The sequence below is a fragment of the Culex quinquefasciatus genome, chromosome 3 (genome assembly GCF_015732765.1).
Source record: "Culex quinquefasciatus strain JHB chromosome 3, VPISU_Cqui_1.0_pri_paternal, whole genome shotgun sequence".
Taxonomy (NCBI): Eukaryota; Metazoa; Arthropoda; class Insecta; order Diptera; family Culicidae; genus Culex; species Culex quinquefasciatus.
Window position 1 is genome coordinate 23,068,547 of NC_051863.1, and position 15,517 is coordinate 23,084,063.

General features: G+C 33.3%; 1 protein-coding gene across 6 annotated transcripts in view; it reads right to left on the bottom strand.

Annotated features, from left to right (window-relative positions):
• LOC6052405 overlaps positions 1–15,517 on the bottom strand; it is an 81,675-nt gene that overhangs the window by 51,315 nt on the left and 14,843 nt on the right. The window lies entirely within an intron of this gene.

The following is a 15,517-nucleotide window of genomic DNA, read 5'->3' on the forward strand; positions in this document are numbered from 1 at the left end:
ATGTAATAACATTGAGGGGTTTCTTCTTAAATTGTGCCACTACAGTTAAAACGCTGAAAAAAACTTGGGAATTTTTTGAAAAGGAGCCGAAGAATCGGTCATATGCGTTTATCCTTCAGAGTGGGCTAAGGCGCCAGTCGGCAGCTGTCCATACCAATTTTTTATTTTAAATATAAATAAAGCGGAATCTTGAAAACGATTTTTTCTGTTCGATATTGTATCTTCGGCAATTTTTTAGGCATACAATCCAGGCTCGAATATCCGAAGTCCTTGGAAAATTTCACTTCGGATAATCGAATCGATCACAATTTTTGTTGTTGTCTTATTTCTGAATGTCGAGCTTAACCCTCTACTGCCCATTTTTTCGGATTTTTTTATTTTTCCCGTGTTCAGGAGGTCATTTTGAGCAACTTTTGTTCTACGAAAAACTTTACTTCTCTTGTTTTAGATTTTACTTGTTTCATTTTTAGTATTTTAATTTGCATTTATCTTGTTTAGTTTAAATAAATGCGTAGAGGTATAGTCTGGGACACTAGAAAAAATATTGCTTGCTTCTTTTTACTTAAAGTAAAGGAAATGTTAGTAAAAATTACAGCCAAAGTTGACCCCTAAAAAATACATTTTTAAAAACATCGGCAAAGTCACATAAAACAAGTAAAACTTCCAACCCTGAAATTTTCTAAAATTTTAAGAGTTCTTCTTTCCAATGCTTTGGTTGAAAATTTGATTTCAACTATTCAAACTAAAATTTAATGTTAAAAGTTAGAAAATAAAAAATACGAAAAAATTGTTTGCCCATGATTTGATTATCCGAAGTCTCATTATCGAGTAGATGGGAAGAATCGTAGAAAAAATAAAGTTAAAACTGTTTTTCAATTTGTACATGAAACGAATTGCGCAAAAAATCATTTTTTTTTTGTTATTGAAAATGCCATTTTTGGAGCATTTTATTAGAAAATATTTTATTTTCGGAAATGTTTAAAATTAAATCGAACCATTTTTCAACATAAATTTCAGATAAAAACCAAGTTGTTTTCATGGGTGATTACCTGAAAGTGACTGTTTGTAAAAAAAAGTTATTTTTCACCAAGCCTACGAAAAATTAAAAAAAATTAACTTGAAAGAAAAGAAAACGTTCGAAATAGTTATCTTTCCAAATATTTCTGAAATAAAAAAAAACAAATCTGATTATTTGTGTTATGATTTTTTTTTTCTTAATGATTTACCAATAATCAAAATTTATTAATAAAATACATTTAAAAAAATTAAAATACATTTTAAAAAAGCCCAAGCCAATTCGCTTGACTCTTTTACGCATTTTCAGACATAGATTTCTCAAAATATGTATTAAGAATAATTAGAATAAAAAAAAATATCGAGAAAAAAGCATATTGCATTCGTTTGAGTAAAGGTTTTCTCGTTTTTTTTTTTTGCCGAGGTGCAATAACAGATAATTTTGATATAAATGAGATCCACAGACTGAAAGCAATTCACGAAAAATATGGAATTTTCGAGTGAAGCCAAAAAAGTGGGGATAACACAAATAACTCCACCAAGTTTAATCTCGATCAGAAAACAGTTGATTTTCATTTTTTTATTTTTACATCAAAAGTACGCGCAATGTTGATGTTGGAATTATATATGCATAGCATTTGGAATTGTTAACTCTCAATTATACAAGTTTATTCAATGAAAATAATTTTGAAATACTGTTTTTCTTACCCCCTGATTTTTTAGAAAATTTTGCAACTTAAAATAAAATTTGAATTGACCTTATTATAATTACATCAAATAATATACTAACAGCTAGGAAAATTCTGTTCACTGCAGATGTTTGCTAAAGTTTCAAGAGTAAAATAAAATGCAAAAGTTTCAAAAGTAAAATAATATAAATAAAATATATTTTTCCTTATTGTTTGAGACTTTACTATTTTGGGACCAAAGATCGTAATAAAGCCATTAAATTTAAAGGACAAAATATATTCATGAATTCCTAGACATTTCTTATATTTATGTCAGAAGCATGAGAGTAATTATGCATAAATTATTTGATGATACAATTTGCCTTTGAAAAAAAAATTGTATTAGTTTGCAAAACACGGGTTTCGGATTAGTCCGGAAAATTTTTAAATAAAAAGACATCGGTTACGTTTTCTAGTTCAATTTTGATTTCTAATCTTTAAATGGCAAAATTATCAATTAAAACCAATCTTACAAATAGAAATCACTCAATTATTTTAAAGCAGGTGAAAACGTTTCACCTGAGTAACCCCCATTGAAACAAAACGAACCGCAAAAAAAACTGACGGCATCCAAACATGTTGTTAAAAATGTTAAAACAACATCAAATTACCTCTGCCCACCTCTCCCCACCTCCCTGATATGCCCAAAGGTGTGCGCGCATGGCACGTGCCCGAATCATAATCATTTTCTAATTCCTCACACTCCAAAAGAAGAAAAAACACCAACTTCTCAAGTGATGATGAGTTTGAAAGAGAAAACTAATCACCATCATCGGGCAGAGGAGGAGCTGCCAACAAAAAAAGGGGAACACCGACCCGAACCTGCCACGGGGTCACGGATTTGTTGTTTTTTTTTTCGGAGAAATTTTCCCGAATTACGAAAAAAAAAATTAAAGCTGAACCAACGAGGCGCGCGCCCGGCACCACTTTGGGTGGGAAGGAAATTTCACCAGAGTCCAAATTTGACGAGAGTCGGCCAGCAAGACAGGTGTTTTCTCCGGGTGGCGCGAGGTAGCATAAATACGTAGAAGCTACTCTAGGGAAAAAAATGTAAGCGCCATATGGTTTTCTGTGTTACTTTTGGAGCAAAAAAAAAGAGTTGAGAAGAGAGCAACAAAAAAACAAGCAAACTGCAAGTGAAAGAAAGGAAAGAAGAAAAGAAAAGTAAAATTGCTCCGGCAGAAATAATAAAAAAAGAAAGAAGCAAAAAATTAGGAAGATAATTGCGATTATAACTGAACCGTGTGCGCATAGCATTGCTCAAACAAACACACACCACTGACCCATATATTGAGGGGTGAGGGGGGATGCTGAGATGATGGAAAGCTTGGCGGTGCAGTGGGATTTTTAAATGCTTAAACCGACAGGTAGCAGCACCCGAGTTGTTAGAAGACTGTGGAAGGTCATCACAAAAATCTGGCTGCCGAATAGTAATTTAAAAATTAAGTTCAAATAACTTTTTGATATATTGTAACTCTACCCAGAAAATAGCCACAAAGAAGAAAAAATCAAGCATTCACACAGGTTTATACTTTGTAATCAGCGAATCTATAACAGGCCAAATGTTTACCCTCAACAACCAATGCCAAACTCTCAGAGGCCTCAAATTTCAATAAAAAAAAATGGCAAAAAACCAATTTTTATCCAATTTTCAATCTTTTAAACTCATTGAAATTTTTATCAATTTTTATTTATTTTAAATGTCTTATTTAACGCAATTTGTGAAATCCCAAAAACTATTTTTTTGCAATTCCGTCTTGAAACTTCCTACTTTTCCTGTCATTCTCGCGTGACGAAACAGCCTACTGTTATCTACTTAAAATAACAGAATCGAATAGAAACACATTTCAAAACAAATGCTGAAAAGTTCTACTTTTCAGCACTGAAATGGATGCTGAAAAGTTGAACTTTTCAGCACTAGTTTTGAAAAGTAATACTTTTCAAAAAAAAATTTGATTTAAACGATTTATTGACAAAATACATGAACATTCGACTTATAATTTCACTCAATGGGTGTTTTTCAGAAATGCACAAAAATGTTGTATGTAACTCGTTGCAAACCTTGATTTTTTCAGCACTTGTCGTATTTATCCAACTCGGTGAACCTCGTTGGATAAATTTACGACACGTGCTGAAAAAATCTTCTTTTTGCAAGAAATATAAACAACTTAAATTGTATGTCCTGTTAATTTTTTTTTTCAATTAAATTATGCTCTCACTATTTTTAATTACAGCAAGAAAAAAACTGTTTTTTTTTTAACAAAGCTGTTTTCCAACTGTAACTAAGTCTCTAAATTTGTTTTTTTTTTTTCGATTAAACAAATTTTCCAGTTAACAAAAATCAGTTTCTTTATATTGATTGGATAATATTGATTGGTAAGCAAGTGTGAATTTTATTTCAAGTCCTCCCTCTTTCATTACTTTCCCCCAGAAATCAGGGAGCAAAAAAATACTGATAATATTAATTTTCCAGGGAAAAACTCGTATAAAATACTTGATTAGTACAAAATCAATTCATAACTTCGTTTTTTTAAGATATCAGAGTTTTGACATTCCTTTCAACTGTGATTTGTACTATATTTCATTTTGATGTAATTGGATATTCTAACAATAGATTTGCTTCGAAATTTTCTAAGAAAAAATAGTAAAATCACAGTTTGTTTTTTCTTTTGACGTTCTGTAAAAATAATTTAACATTATAAAGCATTTTGTTTAACTTTTTGTGTAAACATTTTAAAAAAATACGTTGAATTTTGACATTTTTGTATGTGTTATTTGTCTTAAACTTAATAATATATTAATTTAAAATTTTGCGAAAAAACTTTTTGATATGGCGCAAATGAGCAATTCTCTACGAAATCGGTTTTTATTAAAGAATTTGAATTTTTGGATTTATTAATCCGACTGAAACTTTTTTGGTACCTTCGGTATGCCCAAAGAAGCCATTTTGCATCATTAGTTTGTCCATATAATTATCCATATAAATTTGGCAGCTGTCCATACAAAAATGATATATGAATATTCAAATATCTGTATCTTTTGAAGGAATTTTTTGATCGATTTGGTGTTTTGGGCAAATGAAAAAAATGATACACGGTAAAAAAAATTTGGTGATTTTTTATTAAACTTTTTGTCACTAAAACATGATTTTCAAAAAAACACTATTTTTAATTTTTTTTCACATTAAATGCCAACTTTTCAGAAATTTCCAGGTTCTGCAAAAAATCTTTTACCGAGTTATGAATTTTTGAATCAATATTGATTTTTTCAAAAAATCGAAATATTGGTCGCAAAAAATTTTCAACTTCATTTTTCGATGTAAAATCAAATTTGCAATCAAAAAGTACACTAGTGATGTTTTGATAAAGTGCACTGTTTTCAAGTTAAGGCCATTTTTAGGTAACTGTTTTGAAAATAGCCGAAGATTTTTTTTTAATTAGTGCACATGTTTGCCCACTATTTTTGAAAAGCTGAGAAAATACTCTATATTTTGCTTTTTTGAACTTTGTTGATACGATCCTTGGTTGCTGAATATTGCCATGCAAAGATTTTAAAACATGGAAATATCACAAAATTTCACGCATGTTTCATATTATAACATTGTAAATCGGACCATTCGTTGCTTCGGACACCTAGTTTCGAGTAGTAATCTCGCAATCGAGAACGCCAAGGCAATGCTGTAGAGCGAACAATTTGATTTTTTTAGTTACTGAGATATCGACATTAGAAAACGGTGGGTTGTTTGATGGGACTTGGAAAACATCCATTTTCATGTTTTAAAACCTTTGCATGGCAATATCTCAACAACTGAGTGTCGTACCAACAATGTTCAAAAAGCATTATTTAGAGAATTTTCTCAGCTTTTCAAAAATATTTTTTTCAAAAGTGGGCAAAATAGAAAAATTGCAACTTTTTTCAAAAAAGTTACCTAAAAATGGCTTTAACTTGAAAACGGTCCACTTTATCAAAATTGCACTAAGGCCGTTGCAAATATTTTTTGAAGTTTATGTCCCTCGACTCTGGTCGGGGTCGAGGGGGGGAGCAAAAAAATTAAAAATATATAAAATCCAAATAGCAAGCCATGGTCTCAACATTTGAATGAAAAAAGTGATTTAAAATGCATTTTACACCTTCCCGGTTGTTTTGCAATCATTAGTTTTCAAAATATCCAAGTATTGAAGAGATTTTTTTTTCGTCGAAAAAAAAACTTTTTGCGGTGCTGTACATTGGAATTTCAAAAAATTTAAAAATATTTTTGATCGATCACAGACATGCTAAATATGGTTTAAAACGCAGGAAAATGCATTTCTAATGGTTTTCACTTGGCTAGACTTCTATTTCCTTTAAAATTTTGAAGTTTTTGAAAAAATATTTTTTTTGCCCCCTGATTTTTCGGACCGATTTCGAGGGGGGGGGGGGTCTCTGTTGCAAGTTATTGCTCATTTCTAGGCGTCCAAAGGTTATGTGTGGATTTTTTTACGCAAAATGGACCGACGTTTCACTTACCTATCCGATAGACGGCCAGGAGGATAAGGCGGGAATTCCTTATATTTTCGGGCGGGATTCCTTATATTTTCGAAAATGTTATGAACTTTACTAAGCCCCAAAGTTATGATCAGTATAAATCTTTTGTTAATTTTTTTTCAAATTACACAAAGTCGTAATTGTGAAAAAAAAACAAAAACCAAACAAACGCTAATCATTTGATTAAATAATTGTAGTTCATTATATTTTCTAATGATCTCCAACAGTCTGGCCGTTATCAAAAATCGAAAACATATTGAAAAATGGCAAACATATTCATTAAATAAAATTGAAAATGTATTTCCTAAAAATTTAATTTTTGAAGGCATCTTTGCTCAAATTTTCAAAAATGTAACCTTGAGTAATCAGCCATAGATATTGAAGTATTTTAAGTGTTGATGTTGACAATAAATTCACAACGAAAATTATACAAAAATGTTGATTTAAAATAAAAAATAAATAAATTTTCAACACAAATCTGAACGTTGATGAATTGTTTCTGTTTAGATAGTCATTAGGCTATTTCTTTTTTATTCATTTTTTTTCCTCCACAAAACAACAAACCAAAACACACGGAAAACTTTCAACGATAGTTCGACATGCCTCCCTGGAGCGCAAAATAAACACAACCAAAACAACCAGAGAGAGTGAGTACTTCCACCGAGTGGTGCAAAAGAGATAACACATATCGAGAGCAACACACTTTTTTAACTTCTCAATTTTGCACTATCGGTACAAATTGCTGAAAATCTCCAATGTTTTCGCCAACTATCCCGCAGAGATGCCATATTTCCACGTCAAACCTCTCTAAGCCAGATGGCGGTGGTGGCGTGCACATTGGCAATAAATCGTTTTGCACACGTCGATCTGGATTTTGTACCCAGTAGTGCAAGGTACAGTTAGACTAGTTTTACTCTAGCTTCGTGTGTTTCCCTGTGGAGTTGCTCGCGGGAGGACCAGTTGTGTCCGCGGCACGGAATGTCTGGACGTTTTAAGAAGGCAGTGACCGTTAAAAAGTGTTGCCAAATTTGACAACTTCCTTTTTTTATGATTGATTTGAGTAATTTTCACGGCGGAAGTAACCTCAAAAATAAGTCAAAAATTGGACCGTCTACCCTAGAAGCGGGAGCTTTCATCCCGTTTTGGCCTGCAGTCGTTCCACGGTCTGCTCCATGGCGCAAAGTAGGTCGTTTTCAGTTTCATTTCCCGGCAGACAGCGTGTTTTTGCTAACAATTGGCAGCACTGCAGGAGAATGCAAAAAAAAACTAGGTTATGTAAAAGTTTGAATGATACGAAGTTAATTCGTTAGGAATGTTGCGGTAGAATTTCGTCAATTCTAGTTTTTTTTTTTTTGTCAGATTAGGAAGTTAATACTAAAAACTATACTTTCAAGCTAAATTTATGTACCAAAAAACGTAATACAAAGGTTCAGACCATTCTCCTGAAAAGTGTTTCAAACCCGCTAAAAACAAACCTGCGTGACCACGAGGTAAACGTATTGCTCAATTACACCCCGCTAAAGCCATCACCACCACCAGCACCACCAGGAAGGCAAAAGAGCACGTGCTTGAAAATGCAACGCTAAAAAAAAGCACGTCGCGTTGCCCGTCACTGGTGGTGAAACTGAAAGTGCCAGAAATACGCTTCTACTAACCAACTATGAGGAAAACCGCCACCCAAAAGTGTGAACAAATGTCACATCAAGGCTTGGGTGGTTTTGTGCAGAGACGCTTGGAAAAACGGCACGATGATTGAATTGTGATTTTTGAGGAAATGAATAAACAAGCAACTATAGATTTTCAATTTCGAAGACAAGAACTTAAGATAACCAATACAAATTGAGCAATTCTCTAGTTTTTCACCTATTTTGGTTCTAGTACTCATTTCCGACCCACACGGCAGAATTTACTTATATGCAAATAAAAATTTGCTGATTTTTAAATGAGTTTGTTTTCACCTAAGATTTTTTTGCTTTCATTTAGAATTTAAAAGCCATCTATTCAGAAAATTATAAAATATGCAAAAAAAATCACCCAGGTTATTTTTTTTTAGACAGTGACTAAAAAAATCAAGAGCTTAGTGTGCTTAATTCCCAACATTTTGCCTATTTGAAATTTTTTGATGCGGCCTTTTGTTGTTAATACGGTCATGCAAAGTAGAGAGCCTGGAATTAGCCTTTGTTTTTGATAACCAATATCACGGGAACTAAGGCTGTGATTTTCAATTTAAAATATGTAAAATATGTAAAAAAACTTATCGCCTCAAAGAAAAAATATTTATAAACCAAGGCTATCATTTAAAAAGAGCGTAAAATTAAATGATTCGAATTATCAAAATAACTCGGTTTGCCTATTCTGGCATTTTCTGAAAAGATTACATTTTATGTCCAATAAAACATACAAAAAATTGACAGACTGTGATTTTTCTAACAATACAATTATTTTTATAATTTACAATTTACGAGAAAAAGAAGTAAAGCATGTAATGTAGGTGTTTTCTATAAAACAAAATATTATTATTTGCCAAAAACTTGAATATGAGCAATTCTCGCTGAAACCGTCCCACTAGATGCACATGTTCTCAAGTCGTCACGGCAATGTTCTCATTCGATTCAGCGCACCAAAAAACCATTAAAACAACCTTCGAACCAATGAAAATGTCAGCCGTTAGCCACCTGTAAATAAAAACTTGTATTGAACTATGGATTTTTTCGAAAAAATGCCCTAACTTGGAGAAATGATATCTCCCAAAATACATTACCAAACATCAAAAAGTTATATATCATTGGAAAGGTAATCGTGAGGGCTTTCTATCGCACTTTGAAAAACATTTCAAAAATTATTTTTTCAAGGGTAATTTCAAAGGTTTTTGAGAAACTTACTCTTAATTTTGAATTTTGACCGTGTTCGCAACCACTTATCATTACGCAACCATTTTCATTCGAAAGATTGGAAGATTTTGCATAAAATCAACTTGAGAAAAGTAGTGTAATGAAATAGTTTTCGTATAGTTATTAACGGATGAAAGAAATTGGTCAAATTTCAGTTAAAAATAACCAAAGCTCAGACTTCAGAAATGAGCCTAATTTACAGTCAAAACAAAGCAAGATTGTATTTGAGCCGAATGTACAGACATCTGAGGCAAATCTGGACATATAGGATGAATAGGGACAGCTATTTCAACCATACTTTCACTCATCAGATCATATTTTTAAATTGTTTATGTAAAAACATACATAAGCAAACATGTTTCTAAATTTTATGCTTTTAAGTACTCTGAAAACTAATGTCCTTACTTAGACTGTAGTCTCGATTCGCCACATTTCACTGAAGTAATATTTTATGTACAGAATTTGTTTTGCGAAGATCTGCTTTATTTGTATATCGTGCACAAAAAAGTGCAAAGTTGAAATCAATATTTTTTTGATCAAGTTAAAATTTTATGAGGCTGTTGATACCATAAAAACAAAACTCGATTTTCGTCCAAACCGGACTACGCTCTTTTATTTGACACCACCTCAAAGTTTCGCTTTTTTGCAAACAATGTTAAAAACCTGCATTGACAAACCGCATGCCGTACAATGTCGAGTCAGAACTTTTAGACGTAGTATTAATAAGTGTAGTCTGTTTTTCAATTAAAACTTTTTTCAATGTATTTATGTTGCACAAATGAAAATTTTAAACTTGGTTTTCATATTGAGAGTAATTAAAAATTAAAGTTAAATGAATCCCAATTTTTTTACATAGAATAGAGAAGAGAGGGGCAAAGGTACGCACCTACACAGAAAAAAAAATGATGGTGATATTTATCAGGAAATGGTGACAGATTTTGTGGCAAAATAAATGATAAATTTTACCCCAGAAAATGATGAATTTTCATCAGTTTTTGATGAATATTCATCAGGTTCACATTTTTACACATTTTTTATTTAATATTACACAAATAAAGAGGTAATATTCAACCTAGCAAATTTTCAACATTCCTAAATTAAACTTTTTTTTTCTGTGAGTGACAATCATTCTGTCACCGATGACCATGAAATATTTTTGATTCGTTGTATATACCAAATGGTACCCTTATCACTTGCTTTTAAAACGTAGTACTAGAATTTACCTCAAATTCCTTTCATGTCGAGAACCAGGCAATTACCCTAAAAAACAAGTGCGTAGCTTTGCCCTGTGTGTGAGGTAACTTTTTTTTGTTTTAATTTTAGTTAATTTTTCATTCAGTTTTCAATTGGGGGTAGTTTTTGATCTCAAATTAAGGTAAATTTATCGTAAATTGACTTGTGTTTAATGAAAGGGCGTAGTCCGATTTGGACGAAAATCGAGTTTTGTTTTTATGGTATCAACAGCCTCATAAAATTTTAACTTGATCAAAAAAATATTGATTTCAACTTTGCACTTTTTTGTGCACGATATACAAATAAAGCAGATCTTCCCAAAACAAATTCTGTACATAAAATATTACTTCAGTGAAATGTGGCGAATCGAGACTACAGTCTAAGTAAGGACATTAGTTTTCAGAGTACTTAAAAGCATAAAATTTAGAAACATGTTTGCTTATGTATGTTTTTACATAAACAATTTAAAAATATGATCTGATGAGTGAAAGTATGGTTGAAATAGCTGTCCCTATTCATCCTATATGTCCAGATTTGCCTCAGATGTCTGTACATTCGGCTCAAATACAATCTTGCTTTGTTTTGACTGTAAATTAGGCTCATTTCTGAAGTCTGAGCTTTGGTTATTTTTAACTGAAATTTGACCAATTTCTTTCATCCGTTAATAACTATACGAAAACTATTTCATTACACTACTTTTCTCAAGTTGATTTTATGCAAAATCTTCCAATCTTTCGAATGAAAATGGTTGCGTAATGATAAGTGGTTGCGAACACGGTCAAAATTCAAAATTAAGAGTAAGTTTCTCAAAAACCCTTGAAATTACCCTTGAAAAAATAATTTTTGAAATGTTTTTCAAAGTGCGATAGAAAGCCCTCACGATTACCTTTCCAATGATATATAACTTTTTGATTTTGGGAGATATCATTTCTCCAAGTTAAAAAATCCATAGTTCAATACAAGTTTTTATTTACAGGTGGCTAACGGCTGACATTTTCATTGGTTCGAAGGTTGTTTTAATGGTTTTTTGGTGCGCTGAATCGAATGTGAACATTGTCGTGACGATTTGAGAACATGTGCATCTAGTGGGACGGTTTCAGCGAGAATTGCTCATATTACAGGATACATAGGTATAAAATCTTTTGAATTGACAGAAATTCCATACTTTTTCAAACACTAACTTTTTTTGTTCAAATAAGGTCGAATGATAAAAGGTGGAAAAATAAAAGGTCCAAAAGTGGACAAAAGGTCGAACGGACATAAGGATAAACATGTGTGTTTTTTTAATTGGACATAATGTATCACAGTTCAACAAGTGTTAAATGATAAAAAAAGTCAAATTTGTTGACTAACTAACTATAAAGCCGTTGCAAATATTTTTCAAAGTTTATGTCGCCCCCCCTTCAAAATTGGTCCGAAATTCAGGGAGCAAAAAAATATTTTTGCAAAAAAATATAAAAATTTCAATTGAAATAGAAGCCTAATCAACTGAGAACAACCTAAATCGCCTTTTTCTGCACTGATAATCATATTTAACATGAAATTTTGGAAATCAATGATTGCAAAACAACTGGACAGGTTATGTTGCATTTTAAAACGCTTTTTTCATTCAAATGTTGACACCGTGGTCTATAATTTAAATTTGTAACTTTTTTTTTATTTTTTGTAAAAAAATACAAAAGAAAATCATTTTTTTTGAAGGACTTTTAATTTGACAATTTATTGTTTGGCGTTGATTTTTTGTAAATCATTTTTAAATAAATGCTCACGATTTAAAGAATTGAAAAAAAAACTTCAGCACTGGAACGCCCAACGCATGTCCAACTTACACGGACGCCCAAGCCTCCCAAAAAAGTTGGAACGGTAACTTCAACACGCCCGTTCTCGGGCATAACTCAACCAATCGGGACGATTCTTGTTCCCAGTGATTTGTAAGAATGTCTAGATGATCCTAAAATTTTGCAGAACTTGATTTGAACAAATCTGTAATTTCTGCGACCGAAAACATCGTTCCACCTTTTTTTCAAAACGACTGCCTCCGCGGAATTTTTGGCGATTTTTTTTTTACACGCGAAAAAAAAGTTGGAACGATGTTTTTGATCGCAAAAATTACAGATTTGATCAAATTAAGTTCTGCAAAGGTCTAGAATCATCTAATGTTGGTGCTACTGCGCGATTTTGACATTTCGGACGTTCAACATTCGAACGCCATCTTCGCTTAAAAACCTGGATTGTTTTATTTTTTCTGTGTAATTCCAAATTAAATAATTACAAATATTCATCAATCTTCAGAAATGGTTGCTCCGTAGGACCAAAATAGAGACATCTACCAAGCAATCAAGCTATCTTCATAGTCTACTCTCTTTGTGCAATCGAATGCGTAAACACAGATGACTAAACCCTCCACGCAAAGTTCCATCTGGTGTGGCTCACCCAGCCAGCTCATTGATCCACTGCTAATGATTTGCTTTGTTGTGAGCGCACTCCACACTTTTACCACCTTCTAATCAAGAGCCGATATCGACGCGATAAAAGACAAAAGATGGCAACAAAAAACCCGCGCCGTTATGACGACCCTGCAATAGAGTCATTCACACGATAACAACAGCAACAACAAAGATGGCGACGACGACATGTGCGCAAATAAAGGGGGTTTATCTTGGAGATTATTTGAGTTTTGTTACATAAAGCTTTACATTTCTACTCGATTGTCGCCAAGGAATCTTATTTGTCGAAGATTTGGATTATGGTTTTGACCTTTTGCATCGTATTTGGCCTTAAACGTCTGAAAAATCATAATAAATTTGTCAATAAAAACAATCACAAACGTTTGAATGTGTACGTTTTAAAAGGAATTAATCAAAAGTTTGTTATTCAAATCTCTTAAATTTCGCCTGTTTAAGTGGGAATCCACCGGAACTCTTATCATCAGTGTTGCAAATGAGTGATAAAAAAGCTATCAATAGATTATCTCTGCACCAAAAATATCCGAGAGTATAGCGGCCGTCACTGTAGCTTGTGAGATCTCTTCTTGTGTCTCGTGATTCCCAGCGATGTCATTCTCTGTCTATCACTCCTCCCCTTTTCCTCGACTATGCGCTCTCACCGCTGAGTCTCTCAATCTCTCCGAAAACTGCAATGAGAGAACGCGAGATGGCGATTAGGAGCCGACCACGCATGACGTCCTGTTAAACTGCGTTTGCGAAATTGGTTTTGTGGCGGCTTTTGTGGTTAAACGCTGTTGTGGTAGCATGATCGTGGAAGCGGGAATGAGAGAGAAAAGGAAAATGTCAATCGCGAGTGGGTAAACACGAAAACGTGTTCGGCTATGTTCGGCGCTGAGAGTTTCAATGAAGAGAGAAGAGCTGTTGTATTTGAGGCATGAATATTCAGGCGAGATAATTGTAGTTGCTGAGAGCTGATACTTTGATATTTTAACAACCCTGCTTATCATCATCGAGTTTGTAGACTTGCGGGTGTCCCTTATCAGTTCGTTGACGGTCCGAGCTCGGTGAAACTGTTCATTACGAAATTGACCGTGGCTGATGATAACTTCAGTGGCCACCGAAACGAACTTTCCATTTCTAGCACTTTGATGAGTGAACTTGAAAAATGTCACGAATTGCTGCAGTTGTAGTTTGATAATGAAAAGAACAAAGCAGAAAATACACAGTGATAAGATAAGTTTGGTGACATTGATATTGACCATGTGACCATCGATTCGAATTTTGGAGGTTGGAATAGTTTTGATATGACTTGAAGAGCTTCGCACCAACTTCGCCTACTGTGACCGATGAACCACCTTTGGTCAACCATGAACCGGCGAAGCCGCCGCCGTCTGTCACGGTTCCGAATCAAAACAAAGCCTACTTGTTGTTTTTTTTTTTCTTCGCTTCTCGTCACAGATCTGCAAAAGTTACTCAACACCGCGTGAGAACTGTGTCTGGGTCTGGGAATCTGTGTGCAGTTTCTGACGCGTTTTGCCGCCGGCAAAGTGCGTGGGCGTTGAAAGGCTGACGAGTCGGAATGTTAATTAAATTACCAAGCCCGGCGTGATTAAATCGTCGCGGTCTAGGTCCGCGACTTGACTGTTTCAGTTAAAGTGGCGTTTAATGAGTTGTCCCCCGAAGTCGTGGGGGTGTGATTTTGAGAGCCATACTATTCGGGTCAGATTTGATCATGACCTTGGATTGGGTTGAGAGAGTGGAATGACGATTTAAATTGGAAAAAAAGAATTTCAGCAACGACTGAATGTTTGAAGTATTTTTATATATAACAACAATATGACAAAAGTACCTTACTTATCTTCAGTAAATATTGATTTAAATTGAGTCCTTACCTGAAAAGAGAAATTAAAATAATTTTAAAAAAATGCAACAAAAAATCAAATAGAACAATGATGCTGAAAACAAAAAAAAACAGTTGAAATTTGTAAAAGCTATTTTCTAGATTTTTTTTTTGTGCTGTGCTATAGTATAAATATATATGAAAAAATCTATATCTTGAGAAGACATTTTCTAATCGGTTCGGAATCACCATACTTATGTTCATAACAAGAAAAAAAAAAATTCTCAATTTTTGTCACAACTTAACATTGACAACCTTTATTTCCTTCCTTCCTTTCCTTTTATATTTTAATAAACAAAAAGTTTCAAAGTATAGCATTTTCTAAAATATGGCCCAAATGCATTTTTTTTAAAAGTTTTTATGGAAAATTAGTGAAAATTAGTACTTTTTGTACATATTGCAAACAATTTTTGGGTATGCAAGAGTGACGAATCACCTTAATTCTCTTTTAGTTAGGAGAAAACCATTCGACCCAGTCTTAATATTTAAAAAAAAAAATCAAGGTGCACTAGTTTCTGCATGAGCATGAGCATGAGCATGAGCATGGTTGACTGCCAATGAGCTGCTACTCCGTTATTGACAGATCAGCTGAAGTTAAACAATGAATCAAAAATGATCAGTGGGAGCCAACCATCCGTTCACTGTTTAACCCCTGAAGACCTCGACTTTATTAGTCAATACCGGCGCCCTCCCAAGAAGCCTGCAGTTCAACGAAAGGGAGGAATGTTAGTCCGATAGTTGAAGTTGCAGACTCATCAAGCACATAGTTTTTCGCTATAT